This window comes from Meriones unguiculatus, chromosome 6 (genome assembly GCF_030254825.1).
Source record: "Meriones unguiculatus strain TT.TT164.6M chromosome 6, Bangor_MerUng_6.1, whole genome shotgun sequence".
Lineage (NCBI taxonomy): Eukaryota > Metazoa > Chordata > Mammalia > Rodentia > Muridae > Meriones > Meriones unguiculatus.
In genome coordinates, this window is record NC_083354.1 from 132,285,352 (window position 1) to 132,299,998 (window position 14,647).

At 41.3% G+C, this 14,647-nt stretch overlaps 1 protein-coding gene and 1 non-coding gene across 8 annotated transcripts in view; both read right to left on the bottom strand.

The window, feature by feature from the left end:
* LOC110565725 (EKC/KEOPS complex subunit Lage3-like) overlaps window positions 1-14,647 on the bottom strand; it is a 71,010-nt gene that overhangs the window by 13,550 nt on the left and 42,813 nt on the right. The gene's annotated exons all lie outside the window — the stretch shown is intronic.
* On the bottom strand, window positions 3,513-3,617 carry LOC132654922 (U6 spliceosomal RNA). The gene has a single exon (XR_009592524.1). It is a non-coding gene; the product is annotated as a U6 spliceosomal RNA (small nuclear RNA).

Here is a 14,647-nt window from a genome sequence, read left to right on the forward strand (position 1 = left end):
TTTTGGAGGCCCATAGGGATGATGAGTGAAGAGTCAGCGACTCCGACTCCTTGAAAGGTCCTGATCCACTGCACACAGTGTTGATCCATGAGGCACTTCTGGCACACTAGTGAAGTCTCAAAATGGATATGAGCGGTGACTGCTTCACCACTAGTTACAGAAGCCGCCTAAGGTGACCTTGCCTCCCCCACATCTCCCACATTTCCTTATAGTAGAAGCAACCTGATTGATTGTTACTGGTGCTTGAGGCTAGTGTGGGATGGTCCGACTGGCCTTTCAATCATTTAAAGGCTGTTTACACTGTAAAATAAAGTTAGATCTGCACCTTTGAGTGTGGTCTCCGGAGTCTGATTTCTGGGATTCTGTGTAGGCTCCATCGCTACTCAACCCCTTTCCCCTCGGTTCCTGATCCCTGCAGTTGAAAGCTGGGTGGATGGTTGACCCACAATTCATAGGGAAGTAGCCCAGGCCTGGCACTGAGCATTGCATCTGGGAGAACCAAGGTCTGCTGTCATATTACATGTGTTTTACTAGCCCTCCCATCAAACCCTCCCTTCCAAACCTCCTTTCTTGCCTCCTGGCCTCTGAGTACACTCACTTCAACAATGTAAGCACAGAAGCTGAGGCATCTGTGTATCTATGCTTAGGTTACTACACTCAGTCTGATATTTTCCAGTTATGACAAGAATGGAAGACAAGAACTTGTCAAGGAGAACAGTCTCCTGAGCGAGCACCCCTGCCTAACCACTGTAGGTGGTAATGACTGGAATTAACAGGAGGTACCAGGATAACTTATGGCTGGGCCAACAGGACTGACCAGCTTACCTCCCTCTTCAGGATTCATGCCACTTTCTGCCAGAAGCCCTTTAAAAAGCCTCCAGATTAGCAGCTTGATGACACCCTACTTTCTGGGATCCTTCCTGCTGCACCCATTCTCTTTCCTTCTCCTTTCTTAAGCTCTTACCAATGAATCTATAATAAACTCTCTAAAACAGACTCTCTGTGGTCCACAAATTTCATTATTCAGACTTATGAGACAAGAACCAACTATGATCATCTTTTTAACAATTGTTTTCATGTCTTCAATGTACTGTGATGATATTCACATTCCTCTGCCTTCTTTTGTCCCTTTCCCTGATGGACTCTTGTTTTTCCCAATAATCTCCCTTTCATGTTCATGTCCTTTTTCTATGTATTCAGGTCTTCTGCAGGTGGCACAGCTGCTTTGTGTTCATGACTGCAAAGCCCTGTCCTGTCCACAAGACCATATTTCACAGCGCTCCTCCCTACCCTACAGATCTTGGCTCTTGCATGCTTTCTGTCTTCTTGGACTTGGAGAAGGTGATATAAGTAGACATTTTAGGGCTCAGCACTCAACAGTTGCTTATTATCAACACTTTGACCTTTTTATGAGTCTCCGTATTATCATTATCCACTGTAAAAAGGAGCCTTTGTAGCCAAGGTTGAAATCAGCATAGATATAAACACAATTATTCAGAAGGCAAATTAGCCATTAAGTTCATTTGCAAAACATTAGTGGTAAATTCCCGCCAGACTTGTGAGTCTCCAACCATAGGCCTGCAGGATTACAGTGCCAATCAGAAAGCAGACATTTACAGCCATGCCTCAAAGAGCTGTGCCATTATTGAAGCAGTGAGCATTTGCCCTCCAGGTCAGTAGAGTCTAAAACTGAGTAAGACCACTTGTGACTTAATATCTAGAATTTACAAAGAACACACACACAAAACTAATTATCAAGAAAACAGATGAATGAAAAATAATAGGCTAAGAATCTGAGACAGAGGTCTCAAAAGAAAAGTGTAAAAAGAGTAAAAATGACTAATAAATACTTTTAAAGTGTTAACATAATCAACTATCATGTGAATATAACTAAAAATACTTTGAGATTCCACCCATACCAGCCAAAATGACTATTACAAGAAAACAAATTAACAGCAAATACTGAAGGTGTAAGGACAAAGGGAAACACATTTAGAATTGGTGGGAATATAAACTGGTGTAGCCAGTTTATATGTGTGGCTGTTTCTGAGAAAGGGAAAACTGCTACCTTAGTGAATTATCTCCTAAATTCTCTGTATTGTACAACAGAGATATCTTCAAATTCATGTTTATTGTGACCTTACTCTTAATAGCTAGGAAATGGAATCAGCCTAGATACCCATCAAGTAATACATTGATAGTGGAAATGTGAGAATAGACCAGATGGGAAGAATAAAAGGTCAATAGGGAAAGGGATAAGAGAGGGAGTGGAGTGTGAGTATCATCACAATACATGGACGACATCGTAAAAGGAACTTTTATTTGCCTGTTTCAGTTATTGTCTTGGAGGCTTACTGTCTTCATCTGTTCACCTAGGCCTAATCCTGGAAACTTCTTACCTTCATAAAATCCAATCTAAGCCTAGAACATTTTCAGCTTCCAAGACTTATTGCTTAGTAAGCTCACTCTTTCTTGTTCTTACTGAGCTCTGGGCTGGCTGGTTCAACTCAGCTGTTCAAGCTCCTCTTCCAGCTGACTTATTTAACCTGGCTTTTATCAGCCTATGAATTGCTCTGCCTCAAACTAACTCCAGCAATAAGTTCTTATCTCCTGGCTCCTTCTCATTCTCTGGCTCATTTGATCTTCAGCTATTCTCTCTCTCTCTGCAACCTGTCTCTCTATTACTGTCTCTGTAAAACTGCTCTCTCTTCTTCTTTTCCCTCCCCTTCCCTTCCCCCTTTCTCCCTTTCTCTTTCTCCTTCTCTCCCTCCCCCTCTTCTTCTCTTCCTTCCCCTCCCTCTCCTCCTCTCCCTCTCTGTCTCAGCATTGCTCATTAAGTAGATTCCCTTTCCTCTCTCTTCTGGTAAGAGTTGGGCATACCTATTCCATCAAACCTTCTCTGATTTGTTACTTTTTCTGCCACTCATTAAATATCACTTTCAAACATAGGTGCTTCCTTCTACAAACTAAATTTACCTTCATTGTTTGGGATTAAAGGTGTATAACATCACACCTGGACCTAAGCTTTTCTTTACCTGAAACTTGCTCTATACCAGCCTGGTCTTGAACTCAGAACTACTTGCCTATGTTTCTTGGATTAAAGGCATGTTTTTATTCCATTTGGATCACACAGATTTAGAAGGTCTTTGGATGTGATCTCTTTCCAGAAGAGCCTGAATTTAAATTCCTCTACAAGACATGAATGCAATTCTTTTTTTCTTATAAAGGAAACATTTATTTGGGGCTGTCTTACAATTTCAGAATTTAGTCCATTATCTTGATGACAGGAAACACGGCAGTGCACATGTAGACAAATTTCTAGAGGTAGCTGAGAGTTCTACATCCAGACTGGCAACCAACAGGAAGAAAAAAAGACACTAGATTTGGCTTGAGAATTTGAAACCCCAAAGCCAACATGCAATGACACACTTTTTCCAACAAGGCCACACCCCCTAATCCCTGTCAAATAGTGCCACTTCCAATAGTGCTACTGACCAAATATTTAAATTCATTAAAAACATGGAAACTTCATGAATCTGCATGTCATACTTGCACAGGGCCAGGCCAATCTTCTCGGGGTCATTCCAATTTTAGTATCTGTGCTGCCAAGTGAGCGCATGAATGCTGAGGGCGGCGCGACATCCATGGCTATACAGAAAGCCCTCACTCAGCTCAGTGAATCACAGAGAAGAACCGCTAGTCAGGAGGCAGACATTGGCAAGAGTGAGGCAGAGAAAGAAAACGGTAGGAATGAGAAAGAGTAATTAGAATGAATTACATATATATGAAATTGCCAAATATTAATTAGTAACAGAATCATGTCTGGATTTTGGTTGTTTTTAGTTAATTTGATTTCTCAAGCATCCTGCACAGGTTTACTCACCAGGAACACTATCAGATTTCAAGCTATGCCTTTTTCTTATCAGTTTGTGCACTGAGCGCTACACTACGCTGCTTCCCCTTGTAGGGAAACCCTTGAGAAGGATACATTTTCAGCTCCACTTCTGCCTCTTCTACTCTTGTTTTCTTTCTGTGGTATGTATTAGACCCAACTCAACACATAACATTGTTGAATATTAAGCTCTGTTAAGCACATACCATAGCCAACTTCGCTGGAACTTGGGTTCTCCTGGGATTCCCCTTGGACAGATTTCAGTCATCCCAGGAAGCATACTTATTCTTTGCCCTCCACAAGCTGTGAGGACAACTCCTGGCTGTTGGCTCCTGCCTCTACAGCACCTATGAGCAGGGCTATGAACTGCTGCTTTCCAACCAAAAGTCACATACTAGTCTTTTAGATCTCCTTTATGAAGGTGAGCCACTTCTGCTCTTTAGTGAGTCCAGCAGTGGCCAACTCTTCTGAGAATAACAATAGAAGCCCTTCCTGAGTCCCACTGAGACTCAGTTTGAATCTGTTCAAAGGCACCCTCATTATATAGCCTTCCCTTCATCTCCACTTTTGGCTTTTTATACTGTGAATGAAAATTCATGGAAAGAAGCTGCCTTGGAAAAGACTGATTGACTGGTTAGAACTGTAGATGTGTAGAGAATGCGGTGGAGTGTGTGTTGTGATGGGGAGCATTGCAGGGGCAGAGGCTAATTGCCTTTTTTGGAGCTAACTTTTAGAGCCCTGGATAGCAATTTCTTGCCCACCTCTGTGTCGGAACAGTGGCACAGAGATAAAGATTTGTGACACTAACTACCACTAAGCCCGAAGTGAAGACTGTCCTCAGATAGCATCCAAGGCCTATAGAAAAGTTTTCCTCATCTTGCTCTAACCACCTCTCTGATGTACACTTGCCTGGATTTTCTTTTTCTTTTCTTTTTTCTTCTTTCTTTCTTTCTTTTTTTTTTTTTTTTAAGATTTATTTATTTCTGCCCCCATGTTCACCTGCAGGCCAGAAGAGGGCACTAGATCTCGCTGGGAATTGAACTGAGGACCTTGAGCCATCTCTCCAGCCCACCTTCTGGATTTTCAATATGTATCCTTGGAGTGAGAACTCTGTAAACTTCATTTCCCAGAATTCCTTAACAGCTGATTTCATGTAAGCTTTTAAGAAGGGAGAAAGCTGAGTGCATCCTTGTTCTGTACTTATTTCTGCGGCAGTGCCAGCCAGTCATAGAAGAGTGCTTCTTTTGTCTTACAGGTAGAGGGTGAAACCAAAGGCTTTCCATGTTACATGTTACATGTTACTTGGGTTTTTGAGGCAGCGGCTTCTATGTAGCTCAAGCTGCTCCTACTCAGCTCACTGTGTAACCAAAACCCAACCTCCAGTGACTGATTTTCCTGCCTCTGCTTTCCAAGTGCTGAGATTACAAGTACATACTACCACACTTGCCCAGAACAGGGCTTTTAAAACCATCTGGCTACCAATGGGCTTCACCTCTTTCATTCCCAACAACAGCACTGAGAGGAACCAGAGACTACTAGCACCTGCTGTCTCTTCTCCAGAATCCCAGCGGCGCTCTGTGATAGTAGATCCAGTCTTATCTAATGGACGTCTGTGGTTATGGCAGCAGCCTGGGGACACCTCCTCCACAGTTCTGGTATCTCACGACTCCTTTGCATTATTGTTCCAGAGGCACAATAGTGCAGAGCTATTAATACTTCATTTCCTCCCCCAGCACCAACCCCCCCAAACAAAACAAAGCAAACAAAAAACAAGCACCATTGATCATCGTGCAGCAATGATCGCAATCATACATACAAATAGTAACTAGAAACTGATCACACATTCATAAGCCTCTTTCTCTTTTTAAAATCAGTGTAGAAAAGCACCAATTGCTTAGACAATAAATTTACATTCTTGGATTCTCTAAAGTTCAAAGTTTGTAAAATAAACTCTCCAAACTTGAATACACGATATTCTATTTATATTTTTTTCAAAAATAGTGTGAGCGACAGCTGTGATTTGTTAGTTTAAATACTTTAAAAATGAACTTAACTAAAATTAAGCATTATGTAAAATTACTTACAAATAAACAAGAATAAAGATAAAAAAAATGCTTAAATTTAAAAGGACTGTTAAGACTGACGTTCCACAATAAACTAGTAGAAACTACCTTTGAGACCCTATATTCCAGCCCAGTTTCTGACACCTTAAAAAGGTATTCATTACACTTGAATCAAAAAGTATTATAACCATGATAGATCTCCAGCTGCATGGTGCAAAGCTTATCATGCTTGTGCAATGCTCTGTAGCTTTAGATTTCATTGTTTGCATATTCAAATTGCATCACATATTAGTGAAAATTTTAAATCCCGAAAAAGCTTCTCCACCCTAAACACTCCCTGTAGGGTGCAGCTATGTGTCACCTCCCCTGGTCAATCAAGGCCAGTTGTACCTATTGATGTAGCTGCAAGAACCGACTCCCTAGTGCTGGCCTTGGCTGGTCCCTGAGATCGTCCACATGGGCTTTCTCTACAGCCACCTTCCTACTCTACCTCCTTGAATGCAGACCTTTCTATTCAGGTCTGATTATCTCCCCTGGGAAGGTCTCTGGGTCACTTGCTTATCCTTCTTGTCAGATCCCTTGGATTTGCATTACCAAACCATTTAGATTGGCTCTGCTAATGTAATTCTGTGAAAGTACTGGTTTCCTAAAGTTTTTCTCAGCAATCTTGTTGATAGATCTCTTTTGACCAATTGTAATTTGATGTACTACAAATAGCATGCCATTATATTTCTTTTGTTATAGCTTATGCAAGCTTCTTAAAGGTAAACGAATATAAAATGGTATAAAACGCCACAGAGGAAGACAATGCAGCCACTCCTGACAAGACCTGATAGACTAGAATCAGAAGGAAGGAGAGGAAGACCTCCCCTATTAGTGGATTTGGGGAGGGGCATTTGTGGAGAAGGGGGAGGAAGGGTGGGACTGGGAGGGGAGGAAGAAGGGAGCTACAGGGGAATGCAAAGTGAATAAAGTGTAATTAATAAAAATTAAAATAAAAATATTAAAAAAGAAACATTTAAAAGACTCATAGACAAATTTTACGTGGTATAAACTTACATAAATGGTAGTTTAAAGGATTTTTAAACTTGGCTAAGAGGACAGATGTTAATTTTCCTAACTGGTCTCCAGTTATGAAAGGGCAAGACAGAGTAAACACATGCCAGAGTGTCGCAAGACGCGCCTAGGGTCTGAAGTGTAGAAGATAAGGAAGTTAGAAAATATTTTGATGTGTGAAGTAAAACTTTAAAAAATATATTTTCTAACTTCCTTATCTTCTACACTCCAGAGCTGCTTACAAGCTCTCGGCCACAGGTCTGTTTCCATGCTCTTTACATAGAGTTGGTCTTTGGCTATTTACAACACCAGAAAGTGTATGAAAGGCCATGGCTGAACCAACACACTGCAGCTGTCGCATTTGGCCCCAAAACTGCGCAGACACTTTTGGTGTTTCTTAAATAGGCCAGTAAATGTGTTATTTTATTGTTGTTTGCTTTCTTGCTTTTGAGACAGGTTCTGACTGTGTAACTCAGCCTGTCCCCAAACTTAGAATCCTCCTTTCTTAGCCTACCTGAGTGCCATTGTACCTAAGGTCATTTAAGTCCTAAATAAGCTGTTTTAGTTTGCTTTTAGAAATTAAAGTTTCATGAAGTCTCACACAGTGTCTAGCACAGAATTGATACTATGCAAATATTTATAAACTAAATTAATGATCACTACAGATGTTTAGTGTTTAATTTGTTGTATAATCAATAATGGAGAACTTTGACTTCCCCTAAATTACACAGCTAATCTGTAACTCACATGACACATAAAGTTCTTAGTACCCTCCTTTACACAGAATTGGCATACATGTGTACTTGAAGGGTAAAACTCTGGTCCACATTTCATTGAGCTATGTGGCTCTCCCTTGTTCTGGAGTGCAGTGGTGTTTAACTGTAGTGAAAATGATTTCCAGAGGCTTTACATACATTGAACTTGGGCGCTCAGTGTTAGTATTTCATAATCTGACTGTTTATTCTGGCTGTAATGCAGTGAGTTAAATGATGGCTTCATGTTATAACAAGAGTTCCAGGAGGTTTGGCATCTCTTTTAGTCTGCTGTAATCAACAAACACCTGCTGGTTGATGGCTTTGATGAAGTTTAGATCAACTTTTATCTTAGCAGTTCTCAGGAATCCAATTATATGTATCTAACATCTTACAAAACAGATATGTGTGCCTCTATGAACAGTATTGAGGCTACCAGATGTTATATTTAGAGATATGGTCATGACATAACAGTTACTCTTTAATAACTTCTTTAACTTAGTGGAAAACAGTTAAAACTACTCACTGAGCATATGAATTTCTATATCTCAGCTAAGTGAAATTCAGAAAACCTAACACTTGTTTTAATTTTTATTTTTTGTTTGTTTTTGTTTTTCAAGACAGGGTTGCTCTGTGTAGCTTTAGCTACACTTTGTAGATCAGGATGGCCTCAAACTCAGAGATCCACCTACCTCTGCCTCCCAAGTGTTGGTATTAAAGGCACATACCACCACCATCCAGCCTAACATTTATATTTTTAAAAAAATGAAGTATTTGGGGGTAATGTGTGGATGAAATATATTTTCAAAGTGCCATAGTATCTCTTTGATCAACATCTATTCCTCAGACAGTGTTCCAGTCCTACAGATTTGAATTTTGCAGGTGGGGGAGCTAAATTAGATTATATCCATTTGAAAGCTCTCAAATTTAGTGTATTTTAAAAATTTGGTGAAGTAGCTTTTAAAAATCCATATGTCTAGACTTGTTCCACGGAGATCTGAATGGGGCTGGCAATCTGTCTTTAACAAAACATAAGGTAAATTATGTAAGTATGTGACTATGATTGGGAAATATTATAATTAATATCATTTTCTAAGTTGAAAAATCTGGACAAATTGCCTTGAACTGAGAAGAATTCATCTGGGCTTGGAAAACTTAGCTTACACCTGAAACTCACTAGCAAACTACAGAACTTCCATTGCCACCCATCCTGATGACGCTGAAGAGAAAGGGAGAAGGGAGCTGGTGCTGTCCTTTCCCTAAGGACTGCACGACATCCTCCGGCATGGGGTGTGAAGATGGCCCCCCCAGGCAGAGGAGAGGAAGCCCCACAGTGGAATGCAATCTCAGCAGCAGGGTTTCCCAACAAGAACCCACGCCAGAAACCTGAAACCAAGGAGTCTCAGAGGAATTTCCTTCCTTGCTTGAGCTCAGCTGCTTTTCCTATAAGCTCAGGCCCGCCTGCCTACGGATGGTACTGCCTACTTTAGGCTGGGCACCTGTCCACAGAAACCAAGGAAGTGCCCCACAAACAAGCCCACAGGCCAATCAATGGAAACAACTTCTCACCTGAGACTCCCTCTTCCCAGGTGTGTCAGACTGACAGCTGAAACTATGACAGCCATAAAAATAACTTAATTTTGTATATGCTACATTTATAGACCTCAAAAATTGTACTTAGTAAGTCTCATGCAGAGGGGAAAATGCTATTTTATTCTGCTTGTATGAGGTACTCAGAATAGGCACAATCATAGAGACAGAAACTAGAATAGAAGGTACCAAGAGCTAGTACATGGATGCAAAATTGTTGGTAAAGATGGTAAAATATTTCAGTATAGGTGGTGGTGAGTACATTGTGGATGAATGCATTTTATCTCAATTATCTACTAATGAGCACTTAAAGTGATGAATATTATGTTGTTTATATATTATCACCAAAAGTAAATACATGAAAGATTATACAATGATTTTATGTCTGGCTTTTTCTCTATATCCTTCACATTTTCTCTCCAACCTTAATGTCTACCTTCCTATTTTCCTTCTCCTTCCTTCCTTCTTTCCTTCCTTCCTTCCTTCCTTCCTTCCTTCCTTCCTTCCTTCCTTCCTTTCTTTTTTGTCATTAACAGGGTCTCATTACATAGCCTTGGCAGGCCTGGAACTTGCTGTGTAGACCAGGCTGACTTAGAACCATTTGAGATCTACCTGCCTCTGCTTCTCCAGTGCTGAGATTAAAGATGTGCGCTACCACTCCAGGCCACTCTCCTTTTCCCTCACTTTTCAACTGAGGTTGCCCTTGAACTTCCAAGCCCGCTTTAGTCCTCTGCAGACTGGGATTGCAGGGCTATGCCACTGTGTCTGGCCTTCTTATGTGCTTGAGCAACATCAGTAATCTACCAGCTGTGGCTTGACTGACAGAGCTGTTAAGTTCCTTGATACCCGGATTGGAGACATGTAAAACGTGAATGCTGTGTCCCTCAGAGGCCATGAAGTTCAAGGACTCGGGCAGACTTGGATGTTACTACAAAGACAGAAATGAAAATAGATTTCCTAAATAAATAATGAGCAAATTCATATACAGACATTCATAAAGAAGCAGCAGCCATGAAGCAAACAATTTAAAGTAGTAGTCAAACCATCATGAGTCACGAATCGAGTATAAGCATTCAGATGTGTTGAAGTAAAATACATATTATGCATCTATATAACATAAGGAAAACTCTTGCAAAACACAGTTCAGTTCACATGGTAAATTTGGATTTGCCTTTACATCTGTATGTATTATCATTTATTTGACTAGAGCACCATCATGACAGAACAGGAGAAATCCCACACAGAGCAGACACCAAGTCTCCACAGGGCTTCCTCAGCCTCTCATCTATGACAAGCAGGGCTCTGGCCCTGGTCTTTAGATTCCAAACAAGGGTCTTTTGGGCTTCACTATGGGAGGGATAGTATTGACTTTTTATGTATATTAAACCATTTGAGTTTGGGTTCTGTGCCTGTCAGATAGGCCAAGTATGGGTAAGTAGAGGCGTTCTAGGATTCCCAGAGTTTGATGTAATCTCAGTCAAACATTGACCACTCAGAGGCAGTGCTCAAACCACTGCAATGTTTTCAATGGTAGTGGCTCACGCACGTGCATTCTCAACACTAGAATCCAGCTTTCAGACGGCCAGTACAGGGTTTTTCTTTCATATGCATGTATGTCAACCTGTGTGTCCAAGGATGGACCCCAGAGCTCGTATGTACTAAGCCAGTATGCTAAGATTGAGTTACGTGCCCAACCCTCCAGGCTGACCCTGTTTCACAGCAGTCAGTCCCTGAAATCTGATATTCTCATTTCTGAATAGGGATGGAATTACCTCTGTTGCAGCACTGCTAGGGATTAAAGCCACTATATATACACAACATCCAGCACACTATCTGACAAAACTTTTAGTATGTCCAGTCGATGGTTTTAATTTTTCTCACAGTGATGGCTATATCTACCTACTCATTCAATTCTATATTATAAGAATTTGGTATCTAAAGCTTAAATTTATATGAAAAGTACTTACATATTTGAGGAAGCATACTTATTGGCTAAAGCTACTGAGTCTGGGGTACCTACTCATTCAATTCTATATTATAAGAATTTGGTATCTAAAGCTTAAATTTATATGAAAAGTACTTACATATTTGAGGAAGCATACTTATTGGCTAAAGCTACTGAGTCTGGGGTTCCATATTGGGGTCTTGTCTACAGTCCTGCCTGATCTCCAAGGGGCTTTCATGTCTCAGTTGTCCATGTGCTGAGATTTCAGGCATGAGCCACTAGCTTGGATCTCAGTCTTAACAGGGCTGATTACTAGCTGTGTGAATCTGGGAAATTCCTTAGGCCCGTTCATCAGTTTTCTTTATAACATGGGAATAACAGTCTCCTTTGTAGGACTGCAGTGAAAATGAAATGACAGTGTTTGTGACAAGCAAATCATATTGTTCAGCATATAGTATAGATGTGTAAGTCTTTGTTTAGGTAAATATATCTTCATAAACAAGTTTAGCACATGTTGCTTTCAGATGAATTCTTTTTTTTTTTTTCAATGCAGTTTATTCAGAAACCTTGAACAATCCTCGGACCCTGGGGAAAGCCAGCCCACAGCTTAAATAGCCTCTGGGTAGCCAACCCAGGCGTGCCACGTGGGCAATGCAGATAGGTCCACATACATGGAAGCAAGCCAGATCCTCAGCCTTAGCCAAATGTGGAATTGTTCGTGACAGAGAGCACTCACCATCGGGAAGGTGGAAGGCGGAAACCAGCTCCATCTTTAAGGCATAGCATTCCGCAGCTCTCTACAGTTCCCCCTTTTTGTTTTAGACGCATCAGGCAAGAGTAGAGGTCTGATCTCTGATATTAGAAATAAATTGGGACTTTGTACCGATGTTCGTTTAGATGTCATCCACCCAAAGAGCATCAGACCCGTCAGATACCTTTTTCTCAGAGGCGGGACCTGGGGCATCAACCCGCATGCAACCAGACATGCTCTTCTCTGGGTCCAAAGTGGCTGACCCTGAGTGCAGTGCTTAGCCTCGCATCCTGAGCGTAACATTTTAGCTTTTTATGGTATCCAATCATGCTTGGGGAGAATGTCCTGCTTCAATGGCTGTAAAGGCCTGAATGATCATGGCTGCATCACACTGTTGTGAGACTCTAATCTTGCATATATACCACAGGCAAACCAAGGAGACCAACACCAGAAGGCCTGCTAATGCTCCCATGCCCGCCCATTCCTTCAGATGATTCATGGCTGCAGCAATCCATGATGGTAATCCTGTGGCTAGTCCTGCGTCCACTCTGGTAGAATTTACTGTGACAATGCCACTCTCAGCTGCTCCATCATAGTATCGAATTCTCCAGTCCAATTACCTAAAATATAGCTCGACAATTGTTTAGACAGATTTGCAGCACTCTTAAGCAATAATATATGAGATAGTATTTCCAACAGTTTCTTGGTCCATCTTTGCTGCAATAGTGAAATACCTTAAACTTGGCAACAAACTGAAAAAAAAAGCAGCACTTTCCGTCAGGCAATGTGCCTTCTGTAAGTGTCTAGCTCCAAAATGGTGTCTTTGGGTTGGAAAAATGGCACTGTGGTTAATGGCTCTTCCTGCTCTTACAGAGGACCTTAGGTCAGTTCCTAGCACCCATATTAGGTGGCTCCCAATTACTGGTAACTCTGGCTCCAGGGAATTAGACACTCTCTTCTGATTCCTGCATGCACCCTCACTTATACACATAAATAAGAGTAACATAAAATTTTAAGCAAATGGTGCCCTTTGCTCTCTTCTCTCATAGAAAGCATAAATGTGTAACTTACTGTCTTGTAAAGGCACTAATCCTGTTTTAGCAGGATAGAATCCTAGGCTTCTACTCGCTTCTTAAAGGGATGCCACCTTCACTGCTATTTGTGAGGAGTTAGGTTTCAGTGCTTATGTTTGGGGAACAGCAACCCCCAGACCTCAGTATCAGGCTAAACTTTTATTATTAGTGGCCTACAGAATTTTTACTATAGACTGATAGTGGTGTGAAGTGCTCAAAACTGGACAAATAAGTGTTTGGTTTACACATCTCAATAAATTTCTAGTTACTAGATGTGCAGTTTTTGTTGTTGTTTTACTTATCATTTTCTTTAATTGAAAATGTTTTTTCCCACCTCCCACTCACCCATTTCCATGCCTCTTTCTCTCTCTGGGAAACAAATAAAAGACAAACAAAAGAAAAACAAAATAGAAGAGAAAGCACAAGAAACATACACACATATACACATATGTACACACAGACTAAAAAAATACAATATCAGAAACCATAAAATATGAGCAAAATACCCGTAAGACAAAAGATACCCAGACAAATTGATATGAGACCAAAGTCTACAAAAAGAGTATTTGTGTTAGCCACCTGCTGCTGGACACAGGATCTCCCTTAAGTGTGGTTCACACAGCCAGTGAGACTCCACTGGACAGCACTAATCTTTGCTTTTCAATGATGTCAGTTGGAGGTTGGTTCTTGGTTAGGGGTGGTAACTCATATCCACTTGCCCCTCTCAGCACTGGGATCCTGTCTGACCCTGAATGAATCTGTACAGGCCCTGTACATGCTGCCATCATCTCTGTAAGTTCATGTGAATCAGTCCTGTTGTGCCTGGAAGGCAGGCATGGTTTCCTTCGTGTCATCCATTCCCTCTGGCTCTTACTATCTCTCTGCCTCCTCTTCTACACACACCCTGTAGGAGGAGTGTACTATGGTCACAGGAACCCCAGAGGAACTTGCAGTATATATCAGGGTAACTGAAAAGAAGTAAAAGGAAATGCTGAGAAATTCTGAGCATTGATAGACATTATGAGGTCAATCCCCAAGCACCCAAGTGACCCCATAGTTTCCAGTCAGAGTTGGGAATGTGGAGAGTGTGTTTTGTATGGGTCCTATGGGTAACAGAATGATCCTATGGGCATCTCCCCACTCAGAGTCTATAGTGGGAATGACTGCAGTTAGAATGTGGAAGAATCAGCTTATTGTTTTCCTGGCCCAGAGAGGAAGTAATTTAAGTAGAAAGGATCAAGAACAAGCCTTGGACTGAACACTATCCTTTGCCTCCAGGGTCCTGCCCCCATGTGCAGGACAGAGCCAAAGTGAGCACCAGACTTGCAGGAGAAATCTGTAGTGTGTGTGTGTGTGTGTGTGTGTGTGTGTGTGTGTGTGTGTGTGTGTACATGTACTCGTCTTCAGAATTTCTTTCTGAATCTGGAGCTCACTGATTCTGCTTGACTGCCTGGTCAGCAAGCCCCAGTAATCCTCTTCCCTGTCCACCCAGCGCTGAGACTACAGGTCTAGCCCAGTTTATTGT